Raw genomic sequence first — 21,923 nt, 5'->3', positions numbered from 1 at the left:
ACATCCATATTGCAAACAGAAATATGAAAGATGCTGAACATCACTCATCATCAGGGAAATACAAATCAAAACCATAATGAAATACCACCACACACCAGTCAAAATGGCTAAAAGTAATAACTCAGGAAACAGTGGATTTTGGAAAAGATGTAGAGAGGGGAAAACCGTTTTGCACTGTCAGTGGGAATGCAAACTGGTGTAGCCATTGTGGAAAACAGTATGGAGGTTCTTTAAAAAAAATAAAAATAGAACTACCCTATGACCAGAAATTATACTACTTAGAAGTTATCCAAAGGATACAAAAATTCTTATTTGAAGGGGTATATGCACCCCGATGTTTATAGCAGAGCTATCAACAATAGTCAAATTATGGAAAGAGCTCAAATGTCCATCAACTGATAAATGGATAAAGAAGATGTGGTGTATGTATACAAGTGAATACTACTCCACAATGAAAAATAATGAAATCTTGACATTTGCAACAAAGTGGGTGGACCTGAAAGGTATCATGTTAAGTGAAATAGGTCAGTAGGAGAAAGATAAAGGTTTTCATTCATATGTGGAATTTGAGAAACTTAACAGATGAGCATAGGAGAAGAAAAGGAACAATAAGATAAAAACAGAGAGGGAGGCAAACCATAAGAATCTCTTAAATACAGAGAACAAACTGAGGGTTGCTTTAAGGGTGCGTGTGTTGGAGGGTGGGTTAAATGAATGACAGGCATTAAGGAGGGCACTTTTAGGGATGAGCACTGGGCGTCATATGTAAGAGATGAATCACTGGGTTCTACTCCTAAAGCCAATGAGGAGGAAAGCTGGTAAATGCAAATAAATAGGGCCAGTCACATGTCCAAGGCTGGATACTCCCTTTGCATGCATTTGGCGTCTGCAATATTTCTTGCCTCTTGCATCAGCCAGGAGCCAGGAACCAGAAGCTTGACTATACTATTCCCACCCAACCAGGAAACACATATGTATAAAGACCAGTAAAACCTGAACCAGATGCTCAGTCATTGGAGGTAACTCCACTGGGCTGGCACCAGTGCAAAATAAACAGTCTTTTCTGATTCCCTGAGTGCTTATTGCTTGTCTCTTCCTGGGCACTGAATATTTGCTGTAACATTTTGGTGCATTGACCAGGAACCTGACAGCTGCACTGGTCCTTAAGCCACCTTTGTTGGAGGCCAACAGAGAGGCCACATATCACACGGGGCCCTATGACAGAAAGGAAGGCACACTGCTAGTGATTTCACTGGACCCCAATCCTTATCATGCCCAACAATAGTTGTCCACCACTATGGTTGAACGGACTACAAGGGAAATCAGAAAAATCAGCCCTGATGGAACATCAGATCAAGTAAGTGTCCCCGGGGACTCAGGACCAAATTCAGTCCCACCTTAGAGGAGGAAAGGGAGCTTGATCACCTCCCGGGCAACATAGTTGCCCCACATAGTCCCACATAGGACAGAGAGGTCCTGGGTGTAAGTCTGCAATCTCTCTGAATGTGTGTGTGAGTGCCTGTGCTCCACGGTTTCAGCTATGGAGCCTGTGTGGGTCCTATACTGCAATTCTGTGATGACCTCAGACAACACAAGGCAGAATCAGGTCCACAGAGACCTCATCCAAATCATGGGTTTATCCTGATCTGCCAATACTAAGAGGTGACTAAAGTCCCACAAGGGGAGCAGCCAGCCAGACAAAATGACTTTTTCACAAGTATTTGTTCTGTGACACCATACATTGGGAAGGACCATCTAGGATACCAGGATGGGGGCAATTGCTCAAAACCAAGTGTTAGAGCCAACTGTCTCTAGTCAGTCTACCCCAAAATTGGGACTTTAAGGAATATTTCCAAGAAGCTACAAAAACCCCTTTGTTTGGGGGAAATTCCCTATCTTCTCTGGCCTAACATGGACTGTATATTTCCACTTGTTGGTGGAAGGGAAAAAAAACATGCTGTCTTCTCCTCTGCCCAAGCTGACAAGATTTAAAACTGGGAACACTCTTTCTCTATGTCTTGGTGGCACCTTGCTTCTTCTGCTTCTACTTCACTCCCCACTCTTGTTTCTGGGTGGCTCAGTCAGTTGAGTGTTCAACTTCAGCTCACATCATAATCTCACGGTTTGTGGGTTTGAGCCCCGCATCCTGCTCTGCACTGACAGCTTAGAGCCTGGAGCCTGATTCATATTCTGTGTCTCCCTCTCTCTCATACCCTCCCCTGGTCATGCTCTGTCTCTGTGGTGTGGCCTGCAAAACTGGCCTCAATGCCTCAGGTACCATTAGCTTATCCTACCACCTGACATGTTGAGGAGCAAAGAACACCCACTTCAGATTTCCCGAATGGTGCCGTGGGTAAAAATAGACAATGGAGAACAATTGATTTTTAAATGGACAAATATGGAAAACATTTGCTATTTAAATAGATTTAAGGTTTTTTTTTTTTTTTTGGTTTAAGATAAACATGTCTTTAGAGTTATCAGCATTAAATATATAACTTTTTTCTACTAAGGTTTTCTGAAGGTCAAACAAGCTCCTGCTATATCTGTTGCAATTTGTCAGCAAAAAAGTGACTGAAAATGATCGTTAGTTTTGTCTGCCTCATAGTTTTCATGGGTTATTGTTAAGATAGCTTTCAAAGTCTTTGGTAACCTAAAATGTTAAAGTTATACTTGCATGACAAATTGAGATTGGATTCATTGAATCTATTTTTTTTAATTTTTTAATGTTTATTTATTTTTGAGAAATAGAGAGACAGAGCATGAACAGGGGAGGGGATGAGAGAGAGGGAGACACAGAATATGAACCAGGCTCCAGGCTCTGAGCTGTCAGTGCAGTGAAGGATGTGGGGCTCAAACCCACAAACTGTGAGATTATGATGTGTGCTGAAGTTGAACACTCAACTGACTGAGCCACCCAGGAAACCCAAATTCATTGGATATCTAATGAGATAAGAGGCTAAAGCCATAATTACTAGATGTACATTTGTGCTTCTGACTTGTTGCAGAGAAACTAAGGATATTTGGATCTGTGGGAAAATATACTTTATGTTTAATGGATTCATAAGTTTGCCATCTAAAAACATTCTGATGTGACATAGAGTTCACAATTGGTAACTACTTAGTTTCCACTGGAGACTAAGGTTTCTAAGACCAAAAATTCTGCTAAATGTAATTAAGCCTGATGGAAATAAGGAAACAACTCTGTATATTAAAAAAATAGATATGTAAGAAAGATATAAGAAATAGAAATACATTTTTGTTAAAGGTAAAAGAAAGTAATTTTGTCCTAAATGAGACTGGTTATTTGGAGACAAATGGCTTGGGACAAAATCTGAATGCAAAGGAAAGTTGTAGAAGGTTTGTGGAAGGAAATCTTTAAAAAGAAATTTTATATATAGTCAGGATGGATTTATGTTAAAATGAATGGATTTTAAAAGTACACTGGTTTAAGATTAAAATTGCTCCCTCCTTTGATTCAAAGGCAATACCCTTAGTGCCAGCCTCCAAATCCTCCATATTTATGTTGTTCCTGTTTAGCAGAAGAATGGATGTCTATGCCATATGAGGGATGGATGATATATGAAGGGCTTTTACTGAGATACATGGGAGCCATTTTACTAAACTTAACCCATTGTATGCTGAAAATTGATATCCACGTGGCTGGAACATATTTTTGTGGGCATTGTTGAAAAAGGCAGGGGAATAGATCTTTACTTTAGCCCTTTAACACCCTCCCACCCAATGGCTGATGATCAATATGTAAATTACTGTTGGGCCAAAATAAAATTAATGAATCCCACCACAACCAGGGAAGTCTTGTTTGGTCACAGTCCATACTTCAAGGTCCTACCGGTGGGAAACAGAGGGATAGGAGAAATCGGGGAAGACCAGGTCAGCTCTCAGAGGTAGGGTCAAACCTGGGTGAGAGCAACTACTCCCAGCACCTCGCATGACTGACAGGGCTTTTGGCTGCTAATCACATAGTCAGCCAAAACATGAGACCGGGAGATGAGGTTTCTCTTGTCCAGCGGTAGGAAATTGAGATAAGGGACACCTTTCTTCCTTTTTCCTATAGACGGGTAATTCCTCAACCAAGGCCATTACTCCTTTGGAATGCATTATGACTCATTTTCTTTTGCACACATGCTTGGCCCCAATACAAATTGAAGGAAAAAACCTGGCCACCAGAGGGAAATATCATTCATAATACTCTCCTACAATTGGATTTGTCTTACAAATGTAAAGAAAAATGGGGAGAAGTCCCCTATGTTCTTTGTTTTGGGGCCTTAAAAAATCACGATATATGTAAGCAATGTAAGGTGGATCCTGATTTAATGGCAACTCTTTCTGAAGTCTACCAATCAGAAGGGGAAACAATTAAGGGCACTTTACCCCTCTCCAAAGCAGACCTATAGAAGGAGGAAGGAAAGTCTTCCACCTCAATCTCCTCCTCTTTGGGTCTTCAATCTATATAAAAAATGCAATTCTGCTCTCTGCTGCCCACCTTATCTATGCCCTCACCATAATGTAAGAGGCGTGTTTCCCTTAGGAGAAACTAGAATGCCAGAAGGAGAAACATTTTACATTGCAAGGTTTAAGACAGATAAAAGGAGATCTAAGCAAGTTTTCTGATCCAATAAGTATATAGAGGCTTTTCAAAATATATGTATGTTTTTGAGTTGACCTAGAAAGATATAATTCTTTTGTTAAATCAGACTCTTAATGAGACAGAAAATTGTGGGGTTCAGGCAGCAGCTAGGAGATGTGGGGATGAGCAACTCATTAAATACCAAGCGACTGGAGGTCATATAAGGGAACTTCCAGGCCCTTACTGGAGCTCAGGAACTTGTACCCCAGGATCCTAACTGGGACTATGACCATCCCATTGGGGGAATTGTATTGCTGCCACCTCCAAGCTTTTGTTTTGGAAGAATTAAGGAAATCTAAGATTAAGACCTTAAATTATGCTAAACTAGCCACTATTTTACAAACACAAAATGAGAGCCAAATGGCCTTCCTGGAGAGGGTGAGAGAGGGTCTTATTAAATATATGGCTTTCTTGGGGCACCTGGGTGGCTCAGTCAGTTGAGCGTCTGACTTCGGCTCAGGTCATGATCTCGCAGTCTGTGAGTTCGAGCCCCGCATCGGGCTCTGTGCTGGCAGCTCAGAGCCTGGAGCCTGCTTTCGATTCTGTGTCTCCCTCTCTCTCTGCCCCTCCCCTGCTCATGCTCTGTCTCTCTCTCTCTGTCAAAAATAAATAAACATTTAAAAAAAAGTTTTACAAAAAAATATATGGCTTTCTCCCCTGACACCCCTAGGGCTGAGAACATTTTAAATGACAAATTTGTCACTCATTCAGCCCTAGATATTCAGAGGAAATGCAAAAACTGGCTGTTGGCCTGGAAGGGACCCTGGAGGAGTTCCTACGAGCTACCAATTGGGCATATTACAACCAAGATAGAAAAAAAAAAATCTGAGGCCTTAGTTGTGGCCTTACATACTATGTCAGAGTAGACTTCCTGAGGCCCTGGCACCAAATGCCACTTACGTGGCCATTCATGGCACTGGAAACGAGACGGCCCTCGAAAGAGAACAAAAGTCAAAGCTCCGTAAGCCATGCCCCTTGTGTGGAGACAATCACTGGATGCCTGAATGCCCTCAGGACCTCTATTTGTGAGGTCTCAGATAAGAGTGTCCCTGGAAGTGATTGATGGGGACTGGGGCTCTTCGGGGTGGCTCCTTGGGACCAACTGTCTATTTGAAGCCCAGAACCTCGGGTAACTCTGGAAAAATTCTGGTAACAAGAAAGCAGGTTCACTTCCTTCTTGATCCCATAGCCACCTTTGCTGTTCTCTTTTCCACTCAGGGCCAAGTATCCAAATGCCAGCATGATGATTAGAGGTGTCTCTAGAAAACTTAGGACTAAATTTTTCTCTCAGCCCCTGGAATGTATATGGGGAAACCTAATTTTTTTCTCATTCTTTCCTGATAATGTCTGAGAGCCTTAATCCATTGCTACGAAGGGACATTATAACTGAATTAGAGACTATAGCATTACTAGCTCCAGGACAGTTCAACAATTGCCTGGGTTTTTTAAAATTTCTGGATATTGTAGACTGTGGATAACAGGATCCAGGAAAGTAGCTCACCTGCCTTATCAATTATTAAAGGAGACTAAATCTCACCTACTCTCCCGAGGAAATGAACTGGGTTCTGACTCATGGATACTGTATCCAGTCCTTAAAGCAGTAACAAATGGAGCAGGAGCAATTACTATTACCTAGCACACAGAGTGAGATTGTTAAAGCACTACATCAGGCCTTTCATTTAGGGAGGGATAAAACTTATCAAATGGCCCAAAGGATGTCTACTGGAAAAAAAAATTGTCAAGGACATTTCAACAGGTAGTATCAGCCTGTAAACTTTGTCTTAGAAACAATCCTCTCAACCACAAACTTACTCTCCCAGGCAAGAAAAAAACTGGAGGCTATCCAGAGGAAGACTGACAATTAGATTTCATGCATGCAAAGGTCAAAGGGGTTCTAACATCTGTTGTTATGAGTTGATATTTTTACTAACTGGATAGAGGTCTTCCCCTCAAAACTGAAAAGGTACAAGAGGTAATAAAAGTTCTGCTTTAAAAAATAATACTAGGTTCACCTTACCCAAATATTTACAAAATAATAATGGTAAGTGGCTGCCTTGGCTCTTTCAGTGATAGGACTCCCGGTTCTTGGAAAAGTTTTACACCTCAAAATAAAACAAATTGTCTACTTATACTCAGCAAAACTATAAATAACACCTCACAAGCATTAGATGCTAAAAATAAATAAATAAATACATAAGTAAATAAATAAATAAAGCTAGGTTTAACCTCTTAGAGAGTAGAGCCACAATTTATTACTTCCTGCTCCTCCATCACCTGGGTTATGAGAGATCCCCTGACATATATTGTTTCAATATAACCGATAATTTTCACAGAGTCTTAGAACTAATAGATGATATTCAGGCATAACTGGACAAAGTCAGGGTCTCTCCTGGATTGTTTGACTGGTTTGGGAAGTGGGAACATTACCTTAAGATGCCATCTTATTGGTCAGTATAATCTTTATTTTGTGTTTTTTCTCTTTGTGCCTGCTAATATTTATGCCACCTCATGCCTACCAGCCTTCCTGTAGATCCATACCATGGGTCACTGGACCAACCCTTGGGTTGATTCTAATTGCCATACCCCAACACCATCCCTTGTCAGCTTGAGGAAGCTAACAGTCATTGTCCCTGCTCACTAACAGCAGTTACAGGCCCTATTCCAGGGAGAGGAACAAATTGGGAAAGGGTTAACATTACGCAGGGAGAGTTAAGTGTTTTCTGAGGAAGTCAGTATTTCTTGAGCTTGGAGGATCTTCAACAGTAGTATTAGTGCAATTTGAAGACAAGGCAGTTTCCTCAGATACTGTTACCATGCCTGTGGTGGAAGCATTAACAGTTGGTACAGATGAGGATGATTCTCCCTTACTAAGTGGCATTGGCAAACTTGGATGCGAGTGGTTTTGGAGCTGGTGTACTTTTAGGTCTGGAAGCAACCTGAGATGGAGATGAAGGTGTGTTGTCTCCATTAACTACATATGAATAGCATGAGTTTTGAACTAGAGTGCTTGTAGGTGTATGATTATATATTCCATTAGTACCTTCAACAGCCAACCTGGAGGTTGTTCTTGCTGAATGTGTTGGAGAAGTGGATAAAATATACCAAAGATGGCTGACTGGGCTAAAACAAACTGTGGTCTCTAGCTTAGAGACCCCTCCTCTGGGTTCTTCCTTTGTTTGCTGTGCGTGAAAACCCCTCCCCCCACAAATATGGAGGCTGATAACTATAAATTACCCTTCACCCTCGCATTCGGGGCTCAGACCTTTGGAGAAATGGTCTCCTCTGAGCCTGCCGGTGTTAAATAAATCTCCAATCCACCAAGATCTCCGAGTGCCTCTTGGTTTTTCCACCAGTGTTCGCTCCAGCCTGGTTCTGTAACAAATTTGGTTCCCTGATGAGGAAACCCAACGGTGTTGTGTTGGCCCATTGTTGCCACTGGTTTGGGAGAATGGTGAGGCGGTGACAGAATGAGGGATCACAAGGGAGAGTGCGTACCCTGCCTTAATTTTGGCAATCTCCTGCTCCATCCCCTTGGGCCAGCCCTGCTCCCCCATTTCCACTGGACTTGAGGAGACTTGGTAGGTGAGGACCTAGATCTGACATTGGAACCAGTAAGGCTGGGGCCCAATCTAGTCAGTCCCACTCACAAGAGTAGAAGGGGGACCTGATCATTCCCCGAGACTTCAGAAGTCTCATAGGTAGGAATTCTGTGGAAGGGAATATAATAACCTCTGGTGTGCATATTAGTGTGAATGTTCAACTAGGTCTAGCTTGCTTGCCGACTTTGATTAGGTGGCTCCAAAGGTGGGTGCCCTTGGGGTCCCCAGGGGCCCATGGAGTCTGAGTGGGCCCGTCTTCGATTCCATGATGGATGGAGCTCAGTCTGTGGCGATGTCAGAGTGGTTTTTGTCTGTAGGTCGCAGGGCTGGGACCTGTGGGGCTGAGCGTCCCCTGGGTTCCTTCGGGACATGGCCAAGCGGGCATCTGGCTGGAGGGGCGCCCCTGTCCCTCTGTCTTTGCGACTCCACCTCATGGGAGCATTGCGGGGTCGAGATGGAGTAAGGAGAGCCAGGCAAAGGTTTTAGCCACCTTATCCAGAGACTCACCCAGGGAACCAAAGAAGTGACCCACCGCTCCCCTAGTGTTCTGCCTCCTCATGATTCATTAGGCTCCCTCCATCTCCCATGAGCTTGAAACTCTTCCCCCCATCTGTTTTGCCACTGCAGCCGCCAAGACTGCCACCGCAGCAGCCCATTTCTCCTCCCCTTCCTGGCCAGAGAACGCTCCCCCACAAGGACCCGCAGCCAGAGATTGTGCTCTTGGCCTGGCGCAGGCACTCTCCAGATGCTGGTCCACATCCGCCAGTATCAAGAGGCTCTCTGGGGGATCAGCACAGGGGGCTGAGAAGGCCATAAATGTGAACCTACTGCAAGGGGAAAGGATATTAAAAAGAATAACTGTCCCAACCAGGGAAAGTCCCAAAACCCCAGCCAAAATCAGGAGAAACCTTGAGAAGGGGACCTTATTGGGCTAGCCAAGATAGAACCAGACTAAAAGGGGACACTGACTATCTCTCCCTGTTCCTCTGTTTAAGGGATTCTCCCTCACTTGCCAGGTTAACAGCTATAATTGGAGCCAACTGTGGTTAGTCTACCTCAGGACAGGGACTTTAAGGAATATTCCCAAGCAGTTGCTGCTTCTAGCCTTCCTCTCCCCCCTCATGTTTCTGCACCAACTTGGGTGTGTTTCTATACCATCCTCAGTGTCTCAGGCACGATTGCATCCTCCTCCCACCCTCCAAGTCAAGGAGCAAAATGCACCCCCCCATTGGACCACCCACTTCAGATATCTCCACTGGTGCCCCAAATGAAAATTGACAATGGGGAAAAATTGATTGAGTTTTAGGGGTACACAGGTGAAACATATTCAATGTTTAAACTAATTTAAGTTTATTGGACCTGTCTTTAAAGTTATCGATAAAGGTCAAATAAGCTCATGTTATCTCTGTTGCAATTTGTTAATGATAGTTAATTTTGCCTGTCTCAAAGTTTTCATGGGTAATTGCTAAGATAACTTTCAAGGTCCTTGGTAACCTGAAACTTTCCAAGTAGGATGGAATGCTAAAGCTTTGATTACTGAACATAGGTTTATGTTTTAACTTCTTATTGCTGAGAAATTAAGGCTATTTGGACCTATTGGAAAACATGCTTTGTACTAAATTGGTTCATGAGTTTACCATCTAAAAAAATTCTGATGTAAACACCTCTCAATTGGTTACTAAGTCCTCAACTGGAGACTAAGGTTTCCTAAGAGTTAAAATTCTGCCAAATGTACTTAAGACTGATGAAAATAAAGAAAGCAACTCTGTATGTAGGAAAATAGGAGGTGTATAAGAAAGATATAAGGAATGGAAATACAGTTTTGTTGAGGATAGAAGAAAGTAATTTTTTCCTAAATGAGACTGGTCATTTGGAAGAAAATGGCTTTGGGACAAAATTTAGAAGCAAAAGAAAGTTATAGAAGGTTGAGATGAATGGAATTTTAAAAGTACACTAGTATAAGGTTGAAATCCTGCTTTTCTCTCTGCTAAAAGGACAAAGTTTCCTTGAACTGTTGACCTGCTTTTGATAAGACAATGCAAGCAAAGGTTTATCCTCTGGGAAAATCAAGGTTTTAGGTCTCATCTCTATCAGGTCTTTGATTACTTAGTTAAAACTTATGAATGTTTAAGGAGCTAGGTTTTGATAACAACTGTATAATGCTATACATTCACCTTTGGGATCTTTTATGCCACTTTGGTTGAATATATAAAATTATAAGATTTATAATGATCTGTAATCCTATTTAGGATGCACTTATGACTTCTGGGGTTTTAACAAACTTCTCAGGATTTAAATGATAAATGAAGTCTTCTTGACAAATTAGGCCCTTTTATTTGGGATGTTAAGTTACTTGGAAAAGCTCTGTCATACAATGGTAAACCTTAGATTGTATTGCACAGGTAAATGCTGTAACTGTCCTAATATATGCAATTCCTAAAATTTTAATGTTTTTATATAAGGTCATCACTTAATATTCTGATTACTTGAGATGTTATGTGTCACAGAAATAACTGAATTTCTTTGTCAATTGCATCATAATGAACTCTCATCAGATCTTTACCGGTGTCTATTTCTGAGATTTTGCCATTTATAATTGTTCTTATTCTCTCACAAAACATGTTTCTTCTTCAAGGAGATTTATAAAAAGGACTTTGGGGATAAATACAGGTATTCGACATCTTTAAGATTAATACTAAAATGAGTAAAAATTTCCAGAACTAAAAAGCTGCATTCAAATTGAACAAGAATTAGGAACATGTGACTAAATGAACTGAGCAAGATTATAGTTTCATGATTCGTGTTGAAAATATTGCTGGTTCCCTAATGTTTCCTCTTCCAGATTAAGGAAACTTTCTCTTAAGATATCTATGATATACAAAAGTGTCATAAAGTATGCATTTGCAAACTGAAGCATTTATCTTTTCTTTCTACATAATTCCCTTGAAATACAAAACTCTCAATGAGTATTCTTTCTTTCATGGCAATTAAAATTGTTTGCATAAGTTCAATAAGAATCTGTTCATCTTATAACATGTCACCATTTGGAAATACTGGTTATTTTACCAAGGCGTTGACTGGTATGTCATATTTGAGGATGACAGTAAAGAAGGTCACTTCCTGGCAGGTGCAGGAACCTCAGGATATCTTGGGGACCTCATGAAGAGGAATTCACCCAATTCTCCAAGTATTTCAGGCCTGTCTGATGGCAAGTGTTTGGCTTGGTTTCTGGTCTGGAGAGGCTACTAAAAGGTCAACCCAGAGATTCCTTATAAAAGGTTCCAACAAAGCAAACTTTAAAAGATCCTCAATCGCTATTCTTGCTGAGCTTATGTAAATAATTAGGCCAGATTTGTTAAGACTGAATTGGTTCTACAAATGCATGGCCTCAATTTGGCTATCTCTGGAAAGGGGTCGTTTCAGAGAGAACAACTATGTTTTAACAATGAACCGTATGGATGTTAAATTCTAGTTATGATTGCCTTTAAATGTTTGTTGTTTGCCTAAACTAGACAACTTGAGATAAACTTCAGAAAATCGTCACAGTATTTCATATATAGGCAATCTTCTGTGTTTTTTAAACTATGGGGATAATAATAAGACCCCATGGGCATATGATTATTCAAATAATGGTGAACAGGACGGATCTCTGAATATGCAAACCATATCTTCCCTAAACCTGATCTGACAGTTACCAGAAACCCGCCCTTTTCTGAAACTTGGAGGTGGACTTTACAGACATACAATCAAATAGAGGATTAAGTTTCAGGTATCATCCCATGGGTCCATCACTCTAGAGCTAAGAAGGCCAACTCAGAGGAACCCTCAACCTGGCAAAGTGATCCAGATCCACTCAACCCGTTTAAACTGACCCTCAAAAGGACACTGGCCCCTGAGATCTCCAGCCCTGCTCCAGACACAGCCCGGAAGCTGGCTGGCCTGCACATGGCAGAAGCTTGAGGATTCAACATATGGACCGAGCCCAGGGATTTGGATGCAACTCTGCCAACCCTTGTCCTTTACTGGTGTCATAGCCCTGATCTTACTTCTTACTGTTTGGCTGATAGAGACTGCACCAACAAGCTGGACATGGGACGAAAGATGCATACTGGATCTCACATACCTCCTCTGGATGGGAGGATTATTAACTATTGCCTGTATATTATGATAACCTCTCTCACCCTCACAACTGCCGCTTACCCACTTTGTCCCCAAGATTGTTATAGGACAATAAGGGGGTCAAGGGCATCCAGCGCCTTCACCTTCCTCCACAAAGATTGCTACAAGGGAAAAACACCCACTCTCTGTCAGTCACCCGGTGCCCTAAGGACTAAGTATTAGGCCATAGAGATAACCCAAAATGTCAGGAACCCATGTCACAACAAGGGCCTCCAGAGAGGGAAGCTTGCTACACTTACCTTCCTCAATGGGGGATCTCAGACAGGGAAGGGATGAAAGACAGAGCCCTTCAAAAGGTTATAAAGGATACCCAGGATAGGGTAATACAAGCCATAAAGGTGACCATTCCCCCTGCAGCCTACCAGGGTTTGAGCCTTTAAGCCCTCAGTCAGATGCTTACCAATTCCCCACTTCAGCATTGGGCCAATACTACTCTACAAGTCCTCCATAAAATAGATAATCACACCCAAACCTGCTGGATGTGCTTGCCCCTCAGCTGGAGGGCTTACTTAGCCACTCCTATCCCTTTGACCTGGGAAGCTCCTGAAAAATCTCAAAACCAACACTTCTGTCTTAATTGGACCCCTGGCCACTGGGATCCATCTCACAAATGCCAACGATCTATCTGTACAGTCCCTGAAGGTATGAATGGTACCTTTCTATATGGAAGAAATATAACCTTAAAGAGGAATACAACCCTATGTTCAACCCGTGGGGTGTTCTATCTATGTTCTAATCCGGCCGACTGATAGAGGCCAACTGGACTCAGATATGTTATTCCAACCCCAGAGATATCCATATACACTGAAGATCATCTCCTAACAGACTTTAGCCCCAAGTCCCGGACTAAACAGGCAATCCTGCTACCCGTTCTGATAGAAGCAGGAATTGCGACAGGAATAGGAACTAGAATAGGAGGCATAGGTTCATCCATAGGACTATACCATAGACTATCTCAAGAGCTAAATGAAGACATGGAACAGGTGGCAGATTCTCTGGTAACCTTAAAAGCCAAATACACTCACTGGTGGTAGTGACCCTCCAAAATAGGCGAGCCCTTGACCTCCTCACTTTAGAAAAAGGAGGGATTTGCATCTTTCTGGGGAAGGAATGTTGCTATTTCCTAAACCAGTCAGGAATAGTTACAACTAAGGTTAAGGAACTCAAGGAAAGAATTCAACGGAGACAACAGGAAAATATCAGCCAATGGAAAGGATGGGATCATCACAGATTGGGCATCCTGGCTTCCTGCCCAGGTAGGGCCTCTCCTCTCCATAATTTTACTTGTATCCATTGGCCTCTGTATACTGAATGCCATGGCACTTTTTATTGAAAACACTGTTGCTTGCCAAACTACTGCATGTATCTTAGCCTTCTGAGAGTACCAACCTGTAAAACTGAAAGGTGATGCCTACTAAAAGTTTTTTAAAAGACATCAAAGGGGGGAATGTTGGAGAAGTGGATAAAGTACACCAAAGATGGCTGATTGGACTAAAACAAACTCTGGTCTCTAGCTTAGAGACCCCTCCTCTGGGTTCTTCTTCCTTTGTTTGCTGCATGCGCGGCACGCCCCCCCTCCCCCACATATGGAGGCTAACTGTAAATTACCTTTCCTGCTCGCATTCGGGGCTCAGATCTTTGGAGAAACAGTCTCCTCTGAGCCCGCCAGTGTTAAATAAATCTCCAATCCACCAAGGTCTCCGAGTGCCGCTTGGTTTTTCCGCCAACGTTCCAGCCTGATTCCATAACACCACATCTTATTTATCCGCTCATCAGTCGATGGAAATATGGGCTCTTTCCATAATTTTGCTATTGTTGATAGTGCTGCTATAAACATTGGGGTACATGTCCCCCTATGAATCAGCACTCTTGTATTCTTTGGATAAATTCCTTGTAACACTATTGCTGGGTTGTAGGGTAGTTCTATTTTTACTTTTTTGAGGAATTTCCACAGTTTTCCAGGGCGATTGCACCAGTTTGCATTCCCACCAACACTGCAAGAGGGTTCCTGTTTCTCCACATCCTTGCCAACATCTGTTGTTTCCTGAGTTGTTAATTTTAGCCATTCTGACAGGTGTGAGGTGGTATCTCAGCGTGTCTTTGATTTGTATTTCTCTAATGATAAATGATGTTAAGCATCTTTTCATGTGTCTGTTAGTCATCTGGATGTCTTCTTTGGACAAGTGTCTATTTATGTACTCTGCCCATTTCTTCACTGGACTGTTTGTTTTTTGGATGTTGAGTTCTGTATGTTCTTTATATATTTTTGTTACTAGCCCTTTGTCTAATATGTCATTTGCAAATATCTTCTCCAATTCTGTCGGTTTTCTTTTAGTTTTGTTGATTGTGTCCTTTTGCCATGCAGAAGCTTTATATTTTGATGAGGTCCCAATAGTTCATTTTTACTTTTATTTCCCTTGCCTTTGGAGACATGTCAAGTAAGAAGCTTCTGTGGCCAAGGAAAAAGAGATTGTTGCCTGTTTTCTCCACAGGATTCTGATGTTTTTCTTTCTCACATTTACGTCTTTCACCCATTTTGAGTTTATTTGTGTGTATGGTGTAAGAAAGTGGTTCAGAATCATTCTTCTGCATATTGCTCTCCCATGTTCCCAGCAGCATTTACTAAAGAGACTCTTTTTCCCATTGGATACTCTTTCCTTCTTGGTCAAAGATTAGTTGACCATACATTTCTGGGTCCATTTCTGGGTTCTCTGTTTTATTCCATTGGTCTATGTGTTTTGGGGCCAGTACCAGACTGTCTTGATTACAGCTTTGTAGTAGAGGCTAAAGTTTGTGATTCTGATGCCTCACACTTTGGTTTTCTTTTTCAACATTACTTTGGCTATTTGACATCTTTTCTGGTTCCATACAGATTTTAGAATTTTTTGTTCTAGCTCTGTGAAGAATGCTGGTGCTATTTTGATTGGAATTTCATTGAATGTGTAGATTGCTTTGGGTAGTATCGACATTTTAACAATAGTTTTTCTTCTAATCCATGAGAATGGAATGTTTGCCATTTCTTTGTATCTTCTTCAATTTCTTTCATAAGCTCTCTATACTTCTCAGCACACAAATCTTTTACATCTTTGGTTAGGTTTATTCCTAGGTATTTATTCCTAGGTTCTTCACGCAACTGTGAATGGTTGATTCCTTGATATACCTTTCTGTTGCTTCATTATTGATGTATAGAAATGCAACAGGTTTCTGTATGTTTTTATATCCTGCGAGTTTGTTGAATTCCAGTATCATTCTAGCAGGTTTTTGGTGGAGTCTTTCGAGTTTCCATGTAGAGTATCGTGTCATTTGTAAAAAGTGAAAACTTGACTTCTTCCTTGCTGATTTGTATGGCTTCTATTTCTTTTTGTTGTCTGATTGCTAAGGCTAAAACTTCCAACACTATGTTAAACAACAGTGTTGAGAGTGGATATTCCTGTCGTATTCCTGATCCTAGGAGGAAAGCTCTCAGTTTTTTCCCATTGAGGATGATAGCAGCTGTGGGACTCTCACATATGGCTTTTATGAGGTTGAGGTGTGTCCCTTCTATCCCAAGTTTCTTGAAGGTTTTTATTAAGAAAGGATGCTGTGTTTTGTCAAATGTTTCTTCTGCATCTATTGACAGTATCATACGGTTCTTACCCTTTCTTCTATTGTTGTGGTGTATCACGATTGATTTGTAAATATTGAACCAACCCTGCAGCCCCAGAATGAATCCCACTTGATCATGGTGAATAATTCTTTTAATATACTGTTGAAGTTGATTTCCTAGTTTTTGTTGAGAATTTTTGTGTCCATGTTCATCAGCAATAGTGGACTGTAAATCTCCTTTTTAGTGAGGCCTTTGTCTGGTTTGGGAATCTAGATAATGCTGGCTTCATAGAATGAATCTGGAAGCTTTCCTACCATTTCTGTCTTTTGGAACACCTTGGGAATAATAGGTATGCTTTAAATATTTGGTAGAATTCCCTTGGGAAGCCATCTGTCCCAGGAGTCTTATTTATTTATTTATTTATTTATTTATGCAAGATTTTTAGTAACCAATTCAATTTCTTCACTGCTTAAGGGTCTGTTTAGATTTTCTATTTATTCCCTTTTGAGTTTTGTTAGTGTGTGGGTATCTAGTGATTTGCCCATTTATTCCAGATTTTCCAGTTTGTTGGAGTATAATGTTTCATAGTATACTTTTATAATTGTTTGTATTTCTGTGGTGTTTCTTGTGATCTCTCTTCTTTCATTTGTGATTTTATCTATTTGAGTCCTCTTCTCTTTTTGGAGAAATCTGGTTAGGAGTTTATCAATTTTGTTTATTTCAAAAAACGATCTCTTAGATTCATTGATCTGTTCTTCTGGGTTTTTTTTTCTTTTCTTTTCTTTCTTTCTTTCTTTTTTTTTTTTTTTTTTTTATTCTATATTCTTTACTTCGGCCCTAATCTTTATTATTTCCTTTCTTCTGCTGGCTTTGTGCTTTCTTTGCTGTTGCATTTCTGGCTCCTTTAGGTTTAAGGTAAGGTTCTGTAATTATGACCTTTCTTGCTTCTTGTGATAGGACTGGAATGCGATGTAGTTTCCTCTTAAGACTGTCTTTGGGGGTACCTGGGTTGCTCAGTCGGTTAAGCCTGCAGCTTCAGCTCGGATCACAATCTCGTGGTTCGTGAACTTGAGCCCAATGTAGGACTCTGTGCTAAGAGCCCAGAGCCTGGAGCCTGCTTCAGATTCTGTGTCTCCCTCTCTCTCTGACTCTCCCCTCTCTCACTCTGTTTCTCTCTCTCTTTTTCTCTGAAAAATAAATAAACATTAAAAAAAACCTAAAAAATAAAATAAAATAATTTTGGGGGGCACCTGGATGGCTCAGTCAGTTGAGTGTCCGACTTTGGCTCAGGTCATGATCTCACGGTATGTGAGTTTGAGCCCTGCGTCAGGCTCTGTGCTGACAGCTCAGAGCCTGGAGCCTGCTTCAGATTCTGTGTCTCCCTGTCTCTCTGCTCCTCCCCTGCTCACACTCTCTCTCTCAAAAATAAATAAAGATTAAAAAAAATAAAAAAAAAAGACTGTCTTTGCCACATCCCAATGGGTTTGGGCTTTCTGTTTTCATTTCCATTTGCTTCCATATATTTTTTAAATTTCTTATTTAATTTACTGGTTGATCTATTCATGTTTTAGTAAGATGTTTTTTAACTTCCATGTATTTGGGGCCTTTCCAATTTTTTTTGTGTGGTTAATTTCAAATTTCATAGCATTGTGATATGACAATATGCATGCTATGATCTTTATCATTTTATATTTGTTGAGGGCTGTTTTGTGACCCAGTATGTGATCTGTTTTGGAGAATGTTCCATGTACACTTGAGAAGAATGTTTATTCTCCTGCTTTTGCATGAAAAGTTCTGAATATATCTTTTAATTCCATCTAGTTCAATGTGTCATACAGAGACATTGTTTCCTTTTTGATTTTCTGCCTAGATGATCTGTCCATTGCTTTAAGTGGAGTATTAAAGTCCCCTACAATCACATTATTATTGTCCATACATTTATTTATGCTTGTGATTGATTTATATATTTGTGTCTTTCACATTGGGGCCATAAAACATTTACAATTATTATCTCTTCTTGATGGATATACCCATTAATTATAATATAATGAACTTCTTCATAGCTTGTCACAGTTTTGTTTTAAAATCGATTTTGTCTGATATAAGTATGGCTACTCTGGCTTTTTTCTGACATCCAGTAGCATAATAGATGATTTTCCATCCCCTCTCTTTCAAGCTGCAGATGTCCTCAGGTCTAAAATGAGTCTCTTGTAATGCAGTATACAGATGGATCTTGTTTTTTGTTTTTGTTTTTTATTCATTCTGATACTCTATGTCTTTTGATTGGAGCATTTAGTCCATTTACATTCAGAGTGATTACTGATAGATATGGATTTAGTGTCATTGTGCTATCTGTAGGTTTCATGATTATGGTGATGTATATGGCACGTTGTAGTTTTTGCCATTTTCCACTCACAGAGTCCTCCTTAGGTTCTTTTGCAGGGCTGGTTTAGTGGTCATGTATTCCTTTAGTTTTTGTTTGTCTGGGAAAGTCTATCTCTCATTCTATTCTGAATGACAGCCTTGCTGGATAAAAGATTCTTGGCTGCATATTTTTCCTATTCAGCACATTGAATATTTCCTGTTATTCCTTTCTGGCCTGCCAAGTTTCAGTAGACAGGTCTGCTACTACCCTTATGTGTACCCTTGTAGGTTAAGGCCACTTTGTCCCTAGCTGCTTTCAGAATTCTCTCTTTATCTTTGTATTTTGCCAGTTTCACTATGTTATGTCGTGGTGTTGACGTATGTTTGTTGATTTTGCATGTATATTTCTGCACCTCCTTGACTTGGATGTCTTTTTCTTTCTCCAGGTTAGGGAAGTTCTCAGCTATAATTTGTTCAAATAAACCTTCTGATCCTTTCTCTAGCTCTTCATCCTCCAGAACTCCTATGATATGGATATTATTTCATTTCATTGAATCTCTTAGGCCTCTAATTCTCACTTCATGATATAATAATTTTCATTCCCTCTTTTTCTCAGTGTCATAATTTTCCATAATTTTACCTTCTATATCACCTATTCTCTCCTATGCTTATTTTCAAAAAAAATGTTTATTTTTGAGAGACAGAGAGACAGAGTAAAAGTAGGGGAGGGGCAGAGATAGAGGGAGACACAGAATCTGAAGCAGGCTCCAGGCTCTGGGCTGACATGGGGCTCAAACCCACAAACTGTGAGATCATGATCCCAGCTGAAGTCAGACGCTTAACTGAGCCACCCAGGGTCCCCTCTCCTGTGCTTCTTCCATCTTTGCTGTCACTGCATCTAACTTATTTTGCATCTAATTTACAACATTTCTTAATTCATTGTGACTATATCTTAGGTCTTTGATCTCTGTAGTGATAGATTCTCTGCTGTCTGCTATGCATTTTTGAAGACCAGCCATTAGTCTTATGACTATTATTCTAAAGTCTTGTTCAGATATATTGTTTATAACTGTTTTGAGCAATGCTCTGTCTGTCCTTTCTTTCTGGAATTTCTTTTGAAAAGAATCCTTCCATTTCATAATTTTGGCTAGTTTCTGTCCTTTACGTTTTTAATAGCCTGCACCTGCAAGTACTGCTATCTTAAAAAGGGGTCATACACTATCCAGGGCCTGGCACTTCAGAAAGTGTTTTTGGAGTGTGTTGCACGCACTCTGTTGTTGCATCTTTGGCTGTTCTATACCACTGTTTGTAGTGGTGGATTGTTTGGTCCTTCCACCAGGCATGCTTTTATTTGTTTGTTGAAATAACCATGGAATAAAGGGGGAAAAAAAGGCAGGGAGCCTTATCCTGTACAAAGAGAAATGAAAGGAGCAAAAAAAGAAAAAAAAAAAGACCAGGTAGAGAATCAAAGAAATTATAAGGCTTAATCCAAAGAGAGAGAGAGAGAGAGGAAAATAAAGAAGAAAAGATGTAGAAAAGGTGTAAAAAGAATAGAGTAAAAATAGCTGATTTAAAAAAGAATCAACCACAGCAGAGAAAGAAAGAAAAATGAAAAATATATATTTATATACAATAGGAATTGGCCAAAAATAAAATCATATTCTATGAGCCTGATTCCAAAGGAAAGGAAAAAAAACCCAGAAGGATAAAAAGAAAAATAAGGGAAAAGAGAATAGAAGGAAAGAAAAGTGAAAAAAAAAACCACAACAGACTAACGTGTAAAACCACAGGACAGTTATCTGTTGGTGCCTGGGACTGGTGGCTGTGCTGGTCTGGAGGAGAGGCTGTCTGGTTTGGTCAGTGTCAGTCCCACTCTAGTAGATAAGCAGTTACCAGACACTGAGGAGTGGGTTTGGTGTAAGAGGGTCCTACCTCCACCGGGGGCTACTGTGCTGTTCCCTGAAGCTCCATGGTTTTTGTGATGGGGAGAAAAATGGTGACACCCAAATCTCTCCCCACCCCCAGACATGATGTCTAAAACCATGCTGCTTAGGCAGTCCTCACCGAGCAGCAAAGACAGCTGACTTGTCCTGCTCCACAATCTCCCAGGCCTCCTAGGTGCTCAGCTGGGATTCAAAACCCAAATGTCCTGAGGTGCCTGGGTGGTTCAGTTAGTTAAGCATCCAACGTCCGCTCAGGACATGATCTCACAATTTGTGGATTAGAGCCCTGAATTGGACTCTGTACTGATAGCGCAGAGCCTGGAGCCTGCTTCAGTTCTGTGTCTCCTTCTCTCTCTGCCCCTCCCCTGCTATCTCCCTCTCTCTCTCTTTCTCTCTGCCTCTCTCTCTCTCAAAAATAGAAAAAAACATTAAAAAAAATATCTTAAATGATTCTGCTCTACTTGGACCTGTTTCTGGGTTAGTGCCTCTCAGCTGACAAAGGGCCTCTGGCTGGTGCCTGCAGGGGTTTTTGTCCTTGGTGGGGGGCAAAATACCGTCTTCCCACATTATTCAATGGAGGGGACTGTTCTTTCCCATTGTGCCCCTGAGATCACTACTATGCCCCGTGGCCAGCTCCTTCCCCACTAGGCACGGGCACATGGTGTGGCTCCAGTCCATAGAAAGTCACGCGCCACTGAAAACTCTGATTTTTATCTCCTAAGGCTGTTTGCAAAGTAGAAACTGACTGTCTCAATATTATTCGTTCCCCAGTCTGTGGTCTGGAAAGGTTTTTCTCTTGTCCAAATACAACCCCACACTTCCACAGACCTTCTTTTTCTTCCTTTTGTCTCTCCACAAAAGGGGTTCCCCTTCTCTGTGACTGTGCTGCCCATTGTATCTCTCCCAACTCACATACACGCATCTCTGTCTGACCAAGCTGTTTCTTTTCACCTGTGATTTTTCTGTCACTCTGCAGCCTGTATTCCTGGGTATTCCTAGTTTTATGACATCAATACAGCTGTGTTTAAGAAACAAGTGAAATTCAAATCCCCCTCCTTCTCCACCATCTTCATAATCGTATATATATATATTTGGTCTCATCCATGTTTTCTGGCTTACAACCCCCCAAACCCTTGGAATTACCTGAGCAATAAGAGCAATGGGAGCATCTTTTGTTATAAATTTTGTCTCTTGTTCTCAGTTACTGAAATCCCCTCAGAGTCATAAAGGTGAAATAGGTGTCTTGTTATTCATAAAATACCCCTTTCCACTCTAACTGCATTTATGTTACAGAAGGTGACTTTTGGAAAATACCTAAGGATAAAGGCTGCTTGTCAGGAAGTCCAACCATAAATAGAGGTTTGGAACTTTCAGTCCCACCTACTGATTTCTGGGGAGGGGAAAGGAGCTGAAGTTTGAATCAATTACCAATAGCTAATAATTTAATCAATCATGCCTATGTAATGAAGTTTCCATAAAAACTCAGAAGGAGGGGGTTCAGAGAGCTTCTGGGTTGGTGAACATGTGGAAGTTTGGGGACAGTGGTGGGCTGAGAGAGGGCAGGGAAGCCCACTGCTTTTTCTCCATACTCTGCTGTATGCATC

The sequence above is a fragment of the Panthera onca genome, chromosome X, assembly GCF_046562875.1.
Source record: "Panthera onca isolate mPanOnc1 chromosome X, mPanOnc1 haplotype 2, whole genome shotgun sequence".
NCBI classification, from domain to species: Eukaryota; Metazoa; Chordata; class Mammalia; order Carnivora; family Felidae; genus Panthera; species Panthera onca.
Note: the sequence above shows the minus strand (reverse complement) of the source record.